The following is a 12,865-nucleotide window of genomic DNA, read 5'->3' on the forward strand; positions in this document are numbered from 1 at the left end:
CAGAACTATTCCAGCCTGGGCTATGGACTTGATATCACTTATGGATGGGACCACAACTATTACAGCCTATGGACATGATGTCACTTCTGGATAGGCCCAGAACTATTCCAATATGGGCTATGGACGTGATATCACTTCTGGATGGGACCAGAACTATCCCAGCCTGGGTTATGGACATGATGTCACTTCTGGATAGGACCAGAACTATTCCAATATGGGCTATGGACGTGATGTCACTTCTGAATGGGATCAGAACTAGAACTATTCCAGCTGGGGCTATGAATGTAATGTCACATCTGGATGAGACCAGAACTTTTCCAGCTGAGGCTATGAATGTGATGTCACTTTTAGATGGGACCAGAACTATTCGAGCCTGGGCTATGAACGTGATATCACTTTTGCTGTGGATGGCACCAGAACTGGTCATCTCCCTGGCACATGCACAAACTCCTGACTCCACCTCATCTCATGTGCCAGGTAGAGGAATAGTTCTGGTCCCATCCACAGCAGAAGTAACATCCCTTCCAAAGTCCAGGCCGTAATAGTTCTGATCCCATCCAGAAATGACATCACCCTCATAGCCCGGGCCGGAAACCTGGTAAAAGACATGACGTTGTCAGATTTGCAGAAAAGGAACGTCACATTACAGGGTCTCAAGTGGTTGACCCATGTGACTACAGAAAGCTAAAGTATATTACAAACTTTATCAGTCTACAACAGGGCATGGTGGGAGTTGTAGTTTTACAACAGCTGGAGGGCCGCAGGTTGAGCATACCTGCTCTACTGCATTTAATACTACCCAGGCCATGCCACAAGAGTGGAGTTCCCCTTTAATGATGGCTCAATGATCTCTACGTACTGAGAAGAACATGAAAGCAATCGCTGCTCTGCAGGAACACAGCGAGAAGTCAGCCGGTAATACAAATGTGGCTTCACCTATAATCAACGAGTCAATTTCTCAGAAAATGTGATTGATTCTCCAAAAATGGAAGTGAACGGCTTTTGAAACAATTCAGGAGTTCTGTAGAAAAAAAAATGAGGTGAATAAAATTAAATTTTTCTTATGAAACTTCTTCCTGGAAAGGATACTCTGTATGCTGGGCACAGACGACTGCTAGAGGGCACTTTATTAAAGGGGATGTTCACTTTTCGCCACTTCTTCACACATCGCTGGCAGCATCCAGACCAAAGTTCATCCACATGTACAGGAAAGATGGTGACGCAAACAAAGGTCGGGTGACGGCAACGGCTACCCTGCAGTACTACATCATAAGAGGTGCCAAAATAATGCAGCTTTACCATGCCCATGTAACACTGCCATACAATGAGCAAATCATACAACTAAACTGTGCACTCATAAAACAGCCTACACTGCCCAATTAATACTATTGCATAGTGCCCATATGATACTACCACACAGTGCCCAAATACCACCACACAGTGCCCAAACAACATGCCTATATACAGCACACAAATAATACCACCACATACTGCTCATAAGCTACCACTCAGTGCCCAAATAATACTACCACATTATCCAAATAAATTGACTATTTAGCATTCAGTGCCCTAATTATACTACCATCCAGTGCCAAAATAATACTACCACATAGTGCCCAAGTAAATTGCCTCTATATAGCATTCAGTGCCCAAATAATACTACCATGTTGTGCCTAAATAACATGCTTCTATATAGCATGCACTGCCCAAGTATCATGCCTATATACAGCATAGTGCCCAAATAATACTAACACACGGTGCTGAAATAACATGCCTCTATATAGTGTACAAATGATACTACTAAAGTGGCCAAATAAAAACTGCACTGCAGCGCCATATTACTGCTATGTACTCCCATAAAAAACCTCAACAACTGCATTCTGTCCTGCTTAAAGGGGTTGTCTAGCAGAATTAATTTTTATGTATGGCTAACAGTAGGGTACAATTTTAGAAAAAGAAGCATTACTCACCCTCACTGGTCCTCCACTGCTGCTCTAGTCCCGGCTCAACATGCCAGCTCAGCCAATCACTGGGTGTAGTAGTGATCGCCTCAGTCAGTGATTGGCTAAGCAGGCATTTCCTGCCGTTTCCAGTATGTTGCGCCAGGGACTGGAGCAGCGGTGGAGGATCGGTGAGGGTGAGTAATGCTTCTTTTTTGAAGTCATTGTGAGCCATATATATATATATAAAAAGATGAATACCGCTGGACAACCCCTTTAAATAACACTGCTATACGTTGCTCATGCAATATCACCAAGCAGTGCTCAAATAATAACGCCATATAGTCTGATTGTGTTGATAAGTGTGGTTAGAACCTGCCCTAAATTACTGATGGGGGGGAGCCCAAATATGATGGAGCCACTGGGGCTTTTGCCTTCTGTATAATCCCACCCCGGCTGTCTATAGACCTTACCTATGGGGCACCAGGCCAAACTGACAAAAGCATCCGAAAGTGAACAACCCCTTTAAAAACAATTTCAAACAGAAATAGTCACAGCCAATCAGATGCTTTCCTTGCATACACTTCACTCTTAAAGGGACAGCTGCCTTCTGACTAATTCCTAAGGGAAAGGTTGCCGCACTAACTAGTATTTATGACCCCCACAGGACACCAGGAGGGTCATGTATAAAATTAGTGCCGGTGTTACCCACAGCAATAAATCTTAGTCCAAATTTTATTTTGTGAGCAACAGAAAAAACTCCTGACCGCTCAGCAAGGTCCACACTGCGGCCCCCACCCCCTGGACTTATTTATGACCCTCAAATATTCCCACAAAAACCAAGTACATGAAGTTAAGTATGGAAATAGACAGAAGAGTCATCGGCAAGGGGTGACCACTATGCCAAGTGCAGAAGACATCCCTCACATGACCCGTGCCCACCTCTGACCTGCTTTCTATGAGACAGATTGCAAGTTCCTGGGCTGAGCCTGTGAAGTAAGGATGTGCCAGCAGGAGGTCAGAGGTCAAACAGAGATAGCAGCCCCCCCACCCATCCCACCAGTAACACTGACCCTCAGTGCAGTATACATAACCCCAGGCATCATGCCGGCTCTCACAGCAACAGATGTAAAGCAAATTGATTTTGGGAGGAGGCCCTGCGCCCATATCAGTTACCACCAACTGTTAATTCCTGGATCTCAGTCCTGGTTCCTGTATGGAGACATGCGATACCTGGAAAACTGTAGGAACAGGACCGGCCTGCGCTGGCGGAGTGACACTTACCACTCGCTCGTCACTGTACGTCCACATGATGTCACTCTATAGCCACAGCGTATCAGATGATGTCACTCTATATCCACAGTGTAGGTGATGATGTCACCTTAAAGCCACAGCCTATATGATGTCACATATGATGTCACTCTATAGCCACAGCGTATCGGATGATGTCACTCTATATCCACAGTGTAGGTGATGATGTCACCTTATAGCCACAGCCTATATGATGTCACTCTAAAGCCACAGCGTATCAGATGATGTCACTCTATAACCACAGCGTAGGTGATGTGACATGTGATGTCACTCTATAGCCACAGCGTATCAGATGATCTCACTCTATATCCACAGCCTATATGATGTCATGGATGATGTCACCCTATAGCCACAGCTTATCAGACGATCTCACTCTATATCCACAGCCTATATGATGTCATGGATGATGTCACCCTATAGCCACAGCATATCAGATGATCTCACTCTATATCCACAGCCTATATGATGTTACATATGATGTCACTCTATAGCCACAGCGTATCAGATGATGTCACTCTATAACCACAGTGTAAGTGATGATGTCACCTTATAGCCACAGCCTATATGATGTCACATATGATGTCACTCTATAGCCACAGAGTATCAGATGATGTCACTCTATAACCACAGCGTAGGTGATGATGTCACCTTATAGCCACAGCCTATATGATGTCACTCTATAGCCACAGCCTATATGATGATCTCACTCTATATCCACAGCCTATATGATGTCACATATGATGTCACTCTATAGCCACAGCGTATCAGATGATGTCACTCTATAACCACAGCGTAAGTGATGATGTCACCTTATAGCCACAGCCTATATGATGTCACATATGATGTCACTCTATAGCCACAGAGTATCAGATGATGTCACTCTATAACCACAGCGTAGGTGATGATGTCACCTTATAGCCACAGCCTATATGATGTCACTCTATAGCCACAGCCTATATGATGATCTCACTCTATATCCACAGCCTATATGATGTCACATATGATGTCACTCTATAGCCACAGCGTATCAGATGATGTCACTCTATAACCACAGCGTAGGTGATGTGACATGTGATGTCACTCTATAGCCACAGCGTATCAGATGATGTCACTCTGGAACCACAGCCTAGGTGGTTATGAGTGGGCAGTATGCATGGCTCAGTGGTTAGCACCGATGCCTTACAGCACTGGGGTTGTATCCTACCAAGGACAACATCTGCATGTTTGTATGTTTTTACGGTGTTTGCGTGGGTTTCCTGATAGGGAATAAATTATGTCACTCTGTACCCACAGCCCAGGTGATGATGTCACATATGACGTCACCCTATAGCTACAGGCACAGCATAGGAGATTATGTCAACGATGATGTCACTCTATAACCAGAGTAGATGATGATGTCACATATGATGCCACCCTATAGCCACAGCCTAAGTGATGATGTCACATATGACACCATATTGCTATAGATTAAGTGATGATGCCACCCTATAGCCACAGCCTAAGTGATGATGTCACTTATGATGACACCATATTGCTATAGATTAAGTGATGTCACCAAATAGCCACAGCCTAGTGGATGATGTCACATAATGTAACCATAAAGCCATAGCCTAGGTGATGATGTCACTGTATAGACACAGCCTAGGTGATGATGTCACTGTATAGCCACATGAAAGGGAGTTGAAGCCGCGCTGCTCTAGATTAGGTTCCCCGGTCAGTAATGAATAGTGTTGGGCTCCACACGCCTTTTCTCTGTCACTCTAACAGGGCTCGATCTTCCAAACACAGTAGCCTCTGTGAGGTTCAAAGAACAGGCAAAATAGTGAAGTACCCTTTATCAGATGGTATAAAAAGGTTTTAATGTACTCACAACAAAGTTGTTCAACAAAGGCATATAGTAATTATTCCACTTTACAACGTCTCGTTCCTGCCCGACCCGGGTTTCGCTGTCTCGCTTCCTCAGGGGCGAACGGGGAACCTAATCTAGAGCAGCGCGGCTTCAACTCCCTTTCATTAACTGCATTGAGTGTGAATACCTACCACACTACCACGGAGCCTGCAGCAGCGCAAGTACTTGTCCTCACTGAGACACAGGACTGACTTTTTATTGTATTGTTTTGAACTGTATAGCCACAGACTAGGTGATGATGTCACATGATGTCAACCTATAGTCCCAGCCTAGATGACATCAGTACCCCTAGATCTACATGAATGGCTTCTCACCCAGCCAACCAATACCCTACTCGGAACTGACCGGCGACAAGAACCCTGAAACTGCTGTCTATTCGCTGAGAAAACTCTGGAGTGGCCCGATGCCAGGCCTGCTATAGGTCAGACACTGACAAGTAGGGTGGCCACTTCCAAAAGATGGCGCTAAAGAGGCAGCGGATGAGATCTAATTTACTCGTCCTCTTTCCCAGGAAGCATTGCTTGGCCTGTTGGGCTCCGGCACCAACCGGTGGTCTCCATAAGCAGAAACCTTACATCAATATAATTAATATGCAAAATATATGATGTCAGCCAAAGGAGAGAACTTCTCCAAAAGGAAAAGCGGGGGTCTGCATCCATCCGCTGGGTCTCTTCAATGAGAACCAGTACCCCCCCCCCTCCTAATCAATATAAGAAAGACATTTTCAAGCATCTCTCTGGGGAAATTGACTTCAGTGCAGCACAAAGGAGCCTTTATAGGCCAGGAAATGTTTCATTCAATTTTCAGCTTTTTATTACGTTCTTGTCCTTCCAGTTGCTGAGTGGACAATGGCGAGAACAATGGCGAGCAATGTAAGCTGACCCGTGCACCTCGACGTATGTAAAGGGGGCGTCCGCGTTTTACAGCCCAGTATGAGACAGAGGGTCCCTATTAGATGACAGCGATGCTGGCGGTGGGGGTCTCGGCGGTGGGGGGTGCACTATATTCATGCATTACTATTGTGATCAGTGGATATCCGCGCTGTACGCCATTTACAACCACAAACCTATATAGGCTCAAAGTGGATTTTTTTTTCGCATCGCGAGGACGAGATTTAGAAAAAAAACACAAATCCACTGTGAGAATCCGCAGCGTATCCGGGCCCGTGTGGACATAAAATCAGCCAGTCCGACAGTACTCGACCCTATAGACCAGGCATGCTCAACCTGCGGCCCTCCAGCTGTTGCAAAACTACAATTCCCAGCATGCCCTAATACCTGTAAACTGTCTAGGCATACTGGGAGTTGTAGTTTTGCAACAGCTGGAGGGCCGCAGGTTGAGCATTCCTGCTATAGACTCAGTATAAAGTCCGTCCTGGAATCCTAAATAGAAATCCGTGGCTTACCCTTACCTTGTAGTCTGGGCTGCCATAGTAGTGCACGTGGATTAGCCCGATTCAGTGTGACCACCCACCACACGTTTTTTTTGTGACAAAGATTAAAAATTGTATGAACCACGGCATCAATTTCCTGCTAAAAAGAGGTGAAATTTAAAGGGCATCTGTCAGCAGTTTTGTACCTATGAAACTGGCTGACCTGTTGGCAGCTGAAGGCGTCTGTGTTGGTCCCATGTTCATATGTGCCCGCATTGCTGAGAACAATGATGTTTTATTTTATGCAAATGAGCCTCTAGGTGCAACGGGGGCGTTACCATTACACTGAGAGGCTCTACTTTCTCTGCAACTGCCGTGCCCTCTGCACATTGATTGACACAGTAAGGGGTGATGACATTTACACTGCCTGGCCCTGTCAAAGTGCAGAGAGCGCGTGAGTTGCAGAGAGAGCAGAGCCTCTAGGTGTAATGGTAACGCCCCCATTGCTCCTAGAGGCTCATTTGCATACAATAAAACATCTTTTTTCTCAGTAATGCGGGCACATATGAACATGGGACCAACACAGACGCCTTCAGCTGCCAAGCGCACATGTAACAGGTCAGCCAGTGTGATAGGTACAAAACTGCTGACAGATGCCCTTTAAAGGGGTACTCCCCAGCTAGGATATGCCATCAATGTCAGATAGGTGCAGGTCCCACCTCTGGGACCCCTGAGATGGACAGAGACCAGCCACACATGCAAGGGCCACCCTCCGTTCACCAATGGCTATTTCCGGCATTCCCCTAGAGGTGATTGGAGCAGCGGCCGTGCATGTGCTGTGCGCTCTACATTTGGGACTTCCGAAAATAGCTGAGCGCGCGCTCGTTTAGCTATTAATTCCCATAGAAGTCAATGGAGAGGATGCTACTCATGCGCGATGTTCACTCCTTCACTTCAGGGGCCCCCAGCGATCTGACACTGATAGCACATCCTAGCGATATGCCTTCAATGCCTAAGATGGGAATACCCCTTTAAGTGGATGTCCGAACTGAACATCTAAACATAAGGTTATGGCGCCCTCTACAGTCGGGGCACGACTGCTATATTTCCCAGAATGGTTCCTATAGTGCTAACATAACTAGGCGGGCAGTCCTGCTGTTCTTCTCCCACCCACCCGATGGGGGTAGTCTTCCTGACACCTGTATCTGTGATGGGATTATCAGTCACATATAATGGCCTTGACCTGAGCGGTCCGACATCTGCATGAAATTTGTATTTTCCCCCTGTGTCGGGTTTCCGGAAAATCTGGTTTCCTTCCAGAACGTAATTAGATTAATTGGAATTTGCCCTTTTGTGCCTGAGACGGGAGGATGATGAGAGCTGCTGGTCACGGACCGTGGAGTGTCTCGAATCATATCCCCCATTCATTCGGAACCAGACCAGATCATCCAGACCTTGAAACGCTCTGCAACGTGACAAAGAGGCCGAAGGGGACCAGTCGCCATAATATCCCTTATCCGGGGGTCCACAGACCCCATTACTGCACTGCATATTATATGGCGTCCGCTCCCCCGCTGTATTTTTGCGGTATCACCCATAGGCATGTAAAACGAGAGAAGCTAAAATTCCTGGTGGTCCCGCTTTTCACCAGGAATCCGCTCCTATCATTAACACCCTGGGATTAGCAAGGACCCCGGCCGGTAATATTTCGGCGCTCTGCCGATCCATGATTCTCACATCAGGAAGCTTTGTTCTTCACTGCCCGGCAGAATTGGCGAGAAACCCCCTTTTTTTCCGTCTCGGCGCAGTCCCGGCCTCCGCTCTTGTCATTCCTGAGGAATAACCTGCTATGACCATATTGGGCTAAAATCTTAAACCAGCTGATATTTGTCTTGGCTCCTTTCCCATTCCTTGGCCTGGAAGATTTTTGGGAAAGAGACCTACATTTTGCGGGCTAATTTTGGAAGAAAGTTGAGGAGGAGAAGCAGACTACAACCCCCCCTCTCCTACGTGAACTATATGAAATTATCTCCCCCTGACTATGGCTGCAGGTTTAGGTTACCGCACTGTAACCTGAGGCGGCGGAGGAGAGACGGGTGAGGCGGATGACGGGTGTACGGGGGGGGGGGGGGCTGCATGGTAAGAAAACCGTATGCAGACCGGGGTCCCACCTCCCCAGTGGCTGCACCGGACCCCTTTATCATTATCCAGGTAGAAGGGAGAGAAGAGGCACCGGGATCAGGAAAGGGGGGGGGGGGGGGCGGGAAATGTGATAAACCACAAGATTTCACATAGAACACAATGGAAGAATTGAATCTTGCTTATTATTTGCCAAAATTCCCCAGAATTGAATGTCAATCCTGGAAAATTCATTCTGAAATACAGAATAATATCCGGACGGAAAATGTGTGCTAAATGATAGATAATAGATAGATAGATTTTTAATAGATAGAATATAATAGATTCTAACTGTGCTGCTGTTGCTTTTTAGATAGATATATACTGTAGATATAATAGATAGATATAATAGATAGATACTGTAGATATAATAGATAGATATAATAGATAGATACTGTAGATATAATAGATAGATATAATAGATAGATACTGTAGATATAATAGATAGATATAATAGATAGATACTGTAGATATAATAGATAGATATAATAGATAGATACTGTAGATATAATAGATAGATATAATAGATAGATACTGTAGATATAATAGATAGATATAATAGATAGATACTGTAGATATAATAGATAGATATAATAGATAGATACTGTAGATATAATAGATAGATATAATAGATAGATACTGTAGATATAATAGATAGATACTGTAGATATAATAGATAGATACTGTAGATATAATAGATAGATATAATAGATAGATACTGTAGATATAATAGATAGATACTGTAGATATAATAGATAGATACTGTAGATATAATAGATAGATAGATAGATATATACTGTAGATATAATAGATAGATACTGTAGATATAATAGATAGATATTCCAGTTATTATACGGCGGGTATTTCCCGTCGGCTCCCGGGATCTGTCAGGTCAGTGATTAATGGTCGGGGGGATTTTTCTCACTTTCCACATTCCAGACTCTTTCACTGAAAACCACAAAGCAGACAGGCCCCAGAGCGGCTGACAGAGGAGCGTGCGGGCCCCGGGAGCGGAGGGCCACAGCAGGAGCCGTCACCCTATATGATGTACAGTCGGCCCTGTAAGTGCAGATTCAGGCAGGACACATCCCCAACTGCAGGATCTCAAAATGTCCCGTCTAGTTAGAGGAAGGGGGGAAGGTCTCACTACGAGGACCCCATAATCGGGGGACACTCAGTGGGCACACCTGAGAGGTAGATGGTAGACGGGCCCTCTGACAATCCTCAGAGTAGAGGGCTGCTCTGAGGCGCTGTCCATAAAGGGGCATGTGACATCATAAAGCTGTGATGCCACAGGGTATATAAAGAGAACACTGGGCCCGGCAGCCATTTGCAATCTGCTCCTTGGCAGAGGAAGAGCCCAGCACGTCTTCGCCATGCCACCTAGAAGGAAGAGAGTCAGCGGCGCGCCTAGAAGGAGGCGCAGATACCGGCGGACCGGCCCCTATCAGCACCAGCAGAAAAAAGGTAACGCCCGAGGGGGACTGGGAACTTAAAGTGACCCTGGAAAAAGAAAAAATGTGGCCCAATGTTGTAGGCGGGGCAAGATAAGTAGGCGGGGCCCCAGCAGAACCAGATACCATAGTGCAGCACAATATACTGCCCCAGCAGAACCAGATACCACAGTGCGGCACAATATACTGCCCCAGCAGAACCAGATACCACAGTGCGGCACAATATACTGCCCCAGCAGAACCAGATACCACAGTGCAGCACAGTATACTGCCCCAGCAAAACCAAATAACACAGTGCAGCACAATATACTGCCCCAGCAGAACCAGACACCACAGTGCAGCACAATATACTGCCCCAGCAGAACCAGATACCACAGTGCGGCACAATATACTGCCCCAGCAGAACCAGATACCACAGTGCGGCACAATATACTGCCCCAGCAGAACCAGATACCACAGCGCAGCACAATATACTGCCCCAGCAGAACCAGACACCACAGTGCAGCACAATATACTGCCCCAGCAGAACCAGACACCACAGTGCAGCACAATATACTGCCCCAGCAGAACCAGATACCACAGTGCAGCACAATATACTGCCCCAGCAGAACCAGATACCACAGTGCGGCACAATATACTGCCCCAGCAGAACCAGATACCACAGCGCAGCACAATATACTGCCCCAGCAGAACCAGACACCACAGTGCGGCACAATATACTGCCCCAGCAGAACCAGACACCATAGTGCGGCACAATATACTGCCCCAGCAGAACCAAATACCACAGTGCGGCACAATATACTGCCCCAGCAGAACCAGATACCACAGTGCGGCACAATATACTGCCCCAGCAGAACCAGATACCACAGTGCGGCACAATATACTGCCCCAGCAGAACCAGATACCACAGTGCAGCACAATATACTGCCCCAGCAGAACCAAATACCACAGTGCAGCACAATATACCGCTCCAGCAGAACCAGATACCACAGTGCGGCACAATATACCGCCCCAGCAGAACCAGATACCACAGTGCGGCACAATATACTGCCCCAGCAGATACAAATATCACAGTGCGGCACAATATACTGCCCCAGCAGATACAAATACCACAGTGCAGCACAATATACTGCCCCAGCAGATACAAATACCACAGTGCGGCACAATATACCGCCCCAGCAGATACAAATATCACAGTGCAGTGCAGGACAATATACCGCCCCAGCAGATACAAATACCACAGTGCAGCGCAAAATACGACACAAGCAAAACATAGTGCAGTGCAAAATATAATCGCAGCAAAACCAAAGACCACAGTGCAGCACAATATACCGCCACCCCCGCTGCAGTTTTTAACTATATCACTGTCCTGAAGACACTGATCCAGTTGTATTCAGGAGGGACTTGTGGCCGTCGGCCGGGTGCATTAGTGTCTGATGCCCCTAGCATTAATTTATCCTGTGAGCATCAGCCCGCTATGTACCCCCCAAGCATCAGCTCTATGGCCAGTCCAGCCCTAGTAACGCCATATCATCTCCCTCCTTCGTATACACTCCGGTCCAGGGCAGTGAGGAAGATCCTACCATAATCTTGAAACTAAACCTCTTCCGCCATTTTTGTTACAGTTCACAGGCGCAGACGTCATCGTCACTAAAGTCAATGGGTGTGAAGAAGGAAAAGAACGTATCTCGCTCACAATCCCCAGTCACTGCGCTGTCCATCCGGAAGCAGCAGGAGATGTCCCGTAATAAACCTGCGGAGCAGAATTTAGCGTCTTGTGGTCATTCTATCATCAGTACACGTCCTTTGCGAGGATAAGGGAGCAGAATAGAGTTTCCGTTTGCAAAGTTAACGGTAGAATGGGCTCGACAACTGACAACCAGCCGCACGACACTCTTCTTAGTTGTTCTTACATTACCACGAGGAGAGAGATGAAATCTGTACCCCATCCCGAGGCATCATGGGGATGACATTTATATCAGGCGTTGTCCAGGAAGAGAAAAACATGGCAACAGCGCCACACCTGCTCATGGGTCGAGTCTGGTATTGCAGCTCAGCTCCATTGAAGTCAATAGGGCTGAGCTGTAATACCAGACACAAACTGTGGACGGGGGAGGCGCTGTTTTTGGGAAGAAAATAAGCCATCTTTTTCTGTTGTCCTGAACAACCCCTTTAATACAGGGCTGTTTTATGGACATGCAGAATTTGATATAATCACTAGAGAAACACTGGGAGCTCGTTTGTTCGCAGATATACGGCGGGGTGACGGGTTTATGCACAATCCCATCATAAAAACATGTTTATTGGCTAATAATTCGCTTCTTAACTGCATCTTTATACTTTTAACAAAAACCTTGCTTTATGATACGGCTCATACGCCATGGGCGCCCATCTACTGCTCGGCTGATTCCCCTATGCAGCCTCCTTAAATATTATAATCACTCAGGGCTCATGCACAAGAATGTATTTTTTCTTCCATTTCTGTTCCGTTTTTTTGCAGGTCCGTCTGCTCAACCATTCATTTCAATGAGTCCACAAAAAAAAAAAATGTATGACTCTGTGTGCATTTCGTTTCCGGATGTCTGCATGTCCGTCCCGCAAAAAAATAGAACATGTCCTGTTCTTGTCCGTTTTGAGGACGAGGACAGGCCTTGTTACAATCGATCCGCAAAATACATACTGTCGTGTGCATGAGCCCTTG

The 12,865-nt window shown here is 46.3% G+C and overlaps 1 long non-coding RNA gene across 1 annotated transcript; it reads left to right on the plus strand.

The window, feature by feature from the left end:
- Positions 1-8,579: 8,579 nt before the first annotated feature.
- Positions 8,580-11,876, plus strand: LOC122919898. Its single transcript, XR_006386831.1, has 3 exons — positions 8,580-8,628; positions 9,650-10,177; positions 11,790-11,876. It is a non-coding gene; the product is annotated as an uncharacterized LOC122919898 (long non-coding RNA).
- The last annotated feature ends 989 nt before the right edge of the window (positions 11,877-12,865 follow it).

Source organism: Bufo gargarizans, chromosome 9, assembly GCF_014858855.1.
Source record: "Bufo gargarizans isolate SCDJY-AF-19 chromosome 9, ASM1485885v1, whole genome shotgun sequence".
In the NCBI taxonomy this organism is placed as follows: Eukaryota; Metazoa; Chordata; class Amphibia; order Anura; family Bufonidae; genus Bufo; species Bufo gargarizans.